The sequence below is a fragment of the Gymnoscopelus braueri genome (assembly GCF_963280865.1).
Source record: "Gymnoscopelus braueri genome assembly, contig: SCAFFOLD_150, whole genome shotgun sequence".
In the NCBI taxonomy this organism is placed as follows: Eukaryota; Metazoa; Chordata; class Actinopteri; order Myctophiformes; family Myctophidae; genus Gymnoscopelus; species Gymnoscopelus braueri.
In genome coordinates this window covers 4,249-10,000 of record NW_027660968.1, presented here as the reverse complement: position 1 = coordinate 10,000, position 5,752 = coordinate 4,249, and positions in this window count along the sequence as shown.

The following is a 5,752-nucleotide window of genomic DNA, read 5'->3' as shown; positions in this document are numbered from 1 at the left end:
ACACACAACATCAAACTACACACTGCAAGTATGTCTGTTACACACACAACATCAAACTACACACTGCAGGTATGTCTGTTACACACACAACATCAAACTACACACTGAAGGTATGTCTGTTACACACACAACATCAAACTACAACAAACTTTCATTACACCTGGGTAAAACTGAATCCATCCTCTTTGGGTCCAGTCCTAACCTTAGCAAGGCAGAGAGTTTCACGATCAAAGTGGGTGATGATGTCATCAAAAGAAACCTCTCTGGTAACAAAAACGCCGAAAAAGTGATCAAAAATGTCAACCAAACAACACACTATTTGTGGAGGATTGATCGTCTAGTCAGTAAGAATACTCTGAAAATTCTTGCAGGGGCCCTCATTCAAGGTCATTATGATTATGCATGCACTTCATGGTATCACAACACCTCCAAGGCCTTAAAAACCAAAACAAACTTGTATGGCTACTTCTTGGCCTCAATCACAAAACCCATCTAACCCCTGCTCATTTTGCTAGGATTGGATGGCTTAGGGTTGAGGACAGAGTACAGCAACTTGCTATGGGCCTGGTCTTCAAGATACACCACAACATTGGGATCCCCCCTGTATTTGTCAAAATACTTCCAAAAAGTCCATGATCATAACACCAGAGGCAGCTCCACAAATCATGTTCAACCCAGATTTGGCTCAACTAAGGGAATGAACTCGTTCTCATGCTATTCATCAAAAATGTGGAATGCCCTACCAAAAGGAGTAAAGGAGTGTAAAACCCTACTCGCTTTCAAAACTGCCCTAAAGATACACCTTCAGGAGGCTGCAATTCGAAAATGGCCCCTGTCTAAGTCTTAACCTACCCCCCCCCTCCTCCTTCATTTTCCTCTTTTGTATATATATATATATATATATATATTTTTTCTCTTTTCATACCAGTAACCTGAAAGCTGATTGTATGACATTCTGTATAGTAGTGTGTATATCTGTCTGCCTCTTATATTTCATCATGATTTGTGTGCATGGGGTTCTCATCTTAAACAAGCTGCGTGCTTAATGAGAGTTCCAGTTTAGTAGACCTTGTATTGTGAATTTGTACTTCCATGTACTGTTATGTACTGTCATGTACTATTCTCATGTCTTACTAAATAAACTACATCAATCAATCAATCTACACACTGCAGGTATGACACAGCGTTTACATGGTGAGGTGTTGTTAGGTTGTAGATCTGTTTTTGGGGATCATTACTTGTAGATCAATAGACCAACCATTAGGCTCCGTTTTGATGACTGAGTTAACTTCCCCGTCCACACACCTATTCCCACACACCTACTTTTAAAGTTTAATGTTATACATATCTTTAGTCTCTATATATAGTCTAGTGACTAGTCCTTATTTATGTCACATCAAAGTCCTTATTATTAATTTCGTGCTGTATTCCTTCATTCCAGACCAGTGTGTGGAGTCCAGTCTGCAGGTGAAGATCGGTTCTACAGACAGGACTGTTTCTATTAAACAGGAACCTGAAGACCACCTTGAACAGAAACCCAAAGACCACCTGGATCTCAGTAAGTTTTAAGCACTCTTTATTTATTGTATTGGTGAAAGTGGGCCGGTACTGAGGGTGTACCTCAGTGTACCCTCACTGAGTTACACTGAGGGTGTTCAGTATTAACTAATCACAAGACTCACTGATCTAACATTTACAAGTAATTACTTTAAAAAAAATTATAGGGACCGCCCCTCATTCAGCTCACCTCACATCTTCTATGAGAGCTGCAATGTAAACACACAACGGCCACATTATTTTCAGCACAGAGCGCAGCAGAGTTTATTTACAGCTGAAGTTATTCCAACTACTGAAGACATGAAACAGGAAACAAAGGAAAATGAAGCAATTAAAATGCAGTTAAAACAGCTGAGTTTTTTTTAGCCAGTGTGCAGACTTTATTTGTATTTGTTGAACTTGTGTTTTTCCTGCACCTGGACACTGAAGTGGATGTTTGTGCACCAGCTTTTCATAAAGCAGAGGGAACACTGCATGATATCATGTTCTATAGCGTCTCATTGTATCTTTTTTCCTAGACTTCCTGCTCGCCCATGTGTGTAAAGAGGAGGTTTCCCCTGAAGAGGAGTGGAGCTCCAGTCTAGTCCAGGAAGAATCAAAATCTCCAAAATATGAGAGGAGCCCCAGTCTGGTCCAGGAGGAACCACAACTTCCACGGATTAAAGAGGAACAGGAGGAGCTACTCCAAAGACCAGAAGAGGCTGATGGGTCAATGTTGACATTACTAGCAGTGAAAAGTGAAGATGATGATGAAAACACAGAGACAGAGCCTTTAGCCAGCACCTCAACTGAACACGTGAAAACACAAGCTGATGTAGAGCACTGTGGAAAATCACAACCAACTAGTGACCAGCTCCTCTCTTCACACTGTTCTGAATCAGACACTGAAGACAGTGATGAGTGGGAGGAGACTAGGGGAGATCAGTCAGCTTTAAACACACTGAAATCACACAAGACACAAACAGAGTGTGGCAAAATGTTTAATCAAAAGGTACATCTGATTCACACAGGGGAAAAGCCCTTTGCCTGTACAGTTTGTGGTAAAGGCTGTGTTAGCAAAAGTAAACTAAAAACACACATGAGGACTCATACAGGCGAAAAGCCCTTCTCTTGTACAGTTTGTGGTAAAGGCTGTTCTCAAAAGGGTGATCTAAAAATACACATGATGACTCATACAGGCGAAAAGCCCTTTTCTTGTACAGTTTGTGGTAAAGGCTGTGTTAACACATATGATCTAAAAAGACACATGAGGACTCATACAGGCAAAAAGCCCTTCTCTTGTACAGTTTGTGGTAAAGGCTGTTCTCAAAAGAGTGATCTAAAAACACACATGAGGACTCATACAGGCGAAAAGCCCTTTTCTTGTACAGTTTGTGGTAAAGGCTGTGTTAACACATATGATCTAAAAAGACACATGAGGACTCATACAGGCAAAAAGCCCTTCTCTTGTACAGTTTGTGGTAAAGGCTGTTCTCAAAAGAGTGATCTAAAAAAACACATGAGGACTCATACAGGCGAAAAGCCCTTTTCTTGTACAGTTTGTGGTAAAGGCTGTTCTCAAAAGGGTGAGCTAAAAATACACATGATGACTCATACAGGCGAAAAGCCCTTTATTTGTTCAGTATGTGGTAAAGGCTGTTCTCGAAAGGGTAATCTAAAAAGACACATGAGGACTCATACAGGGGCCTCTAGCCTTTAGTTTAAGCTAGTCACACAGACACATATATGATCATTCAGTCTTACCCAGGATGACAATGAGAATGATACTAAAGCAGAGGCATTACTTAATCTGCCAATAAATGAAATAAACATGAATAGTTTCTTGTGATGGATTTTATCTCTTATTTTCCTTTCAACATGATGGAATTTATTTTCTTTTTTTTTTTACATATATTTAACTTCATAGCATTATTCCCTCCAGCTCATTTACTTATTCAGTTACTGGTAGTACTATATGAGCATCACTGTGTCTGTCCACATTTGCCAGGATTTAACAATTCATATAGCAGATCTACAAGCTCATAGGCAGCACCGAGTGCAGCGCTATGAGCTTGTAGATCTGCGATTTTTTGTTTTTTAATGTGAAAATTTGTGCAAATCCTTTTTAAAAAAATATATATTCAAGGATTTGCACAAATTTTCACGATTTTTCAAAAAATAGCAGATCTACAAGCTCATAGCGCGCGCTATGAGCTTGTATATCTGCTATTTTTTAATAGCCAAAGACATCTAAAATGACAGAGATACTTTCCCGGATTGAATGTGGTTAAGCTATAACTACGCTAAGTTTGAACTTAGTGTGAGGTGGTGCATCTGGCCCCAGCAGCTGAATAGTGAAAGTAAAACTAACTGATGGCAGTCATTATGAATAATAATAATTATGATACAGAAATGTTTATTATTTGTCTAAATGTTCTTCTTGATAAGGGCCATGGGTCTTGGGCAGTGGTGTAAAGTAACTAAGTAAGTAAATCAAAGTTTTAGTAACTCCACTCCACTGCGCCCCCTACAGATTTTGTTAATAAAAAAGTTCCATTGACCAAATCTGTAGGGGGCGCAGTGGAGTTTGTTCCCCATCCGGTGGAATATTTTCTATTCTGGCCATAAAGTGTATTTTAGACAGGAGGTGGGGGCCCACTAGGCTTTCTTAAAACCGCCTTTGTTTTAGTGAGTAGCGAAAGCGTATTTGTGTTCAGGCAATGGCCGAAAAGTAACATAGCGTTAAGGAGAACTCCTTCTAAAGCTATGGACCAGAGCTATAAGTCTACGGCAGTGTTTGTGCCTGAAACCTGCTTCTAGGGAGTGTTCAGCAACCTGCATTTCTTTCCTTTTTTTCCCTTTTCTGTTTTTGGGTCCCATGAGTCCCTTCCTAGAAATATAGCCTACAGCATTGGTTCTCAAAGTGGGGTTTGGGGACCCCCAGGGGTCCTTGAGGGAGTTCCAGGGGGTCCCCAGCTAAATGATGGATAGTTAGGAACCAAATGGACCCTTATGGGTCTGTAACTCTGAGTGTACAAATGGAACCAAATGGACCCGTTAGGGTCCATTTGGTTCCATTTGTATACTCTCAGAGTAGGCTAATTTGTACACTCTCAGAGTTAAATGAACATTGATTTTACAATATAAATTGGGGTCCCAGAGATAGAAATGCCATAAAATAGGGGTCCGTAGCCTTATGCATGCCAAACTGGGGGTCCTTTAATTAAAATGGTTGAGAATTGACTGCTAGAGCTGTAAAAATCATCTCTTATGGGGGGTCCGTGGCATATCTTTTCAAATGGGGGTCCGTGGGCTAATAAGTGTCAATTTGGGGGTCCTTGACATGAAAAAGTTTGAGAACCACTGGCCTACAGTAACTGTAGGCCACATTTACTCGAGTACTGTACTCAAGTAAATGTTACTGTCAACTACTGGCCAATAACACATAATTCGTTTTGAGTCTTAAAGGATGTGTAAGTGATATAAAACAAGTTGAAGCTCTCTGCATAACCATTGCTACATACAGTAAACATTATCAGTGTCACCTGTCACAGTTCCACCTGTTACCACTGGATGGCAGCGAAGCTCCATGATAGCAAAGCCTGTTCATGTTTTATGTTGCTGCTAAACATCTCCAGTACTTCTTCCACTGACACACATCACTGTCTGGCTCTTACAGTCTATGGTCTGGATGGGACAGTCACACTGTCTGGATGCAGTGGTGGCAAAAGTACTCAAATGTTTTACTAAGTACTGGAAGTACTTTTAAGTGAATAAAATAAACATTAATAGTTGCTTGTTGTGATAGTTTCTTGTGATGAATCTTTATTTTATCTTGTGTGTGGATCTTATTTTCTATTCAACATGATGAATTTCATTTTTGTATTTGTTTTTTACATGTATTTATCTTTATAGCATTATTCCCTCCAGCTCATTTACTTATTCAGTTACTGGTAGTACCAGCGGTGCAATGCTCAGTGGACGGGGTTGCACCATAGAGGTATAATATAACTAGAGGGCGGATTGCCCCGCCCCCAGCTATCATTTCAATGAATGTGCTCAGTGGCGTTTTGAAGCACCCGGAAACCTGCCGGAAGTAGAATTATTGGTTCGATTTTGTATCCCCATAGAGTTATGAGCATGCGCACTAGTGTCCTTTTTGCGTTCTACGGCAGCCCGTGTGTCAAGGATTGAACGCGAGATATTTATTAAATAC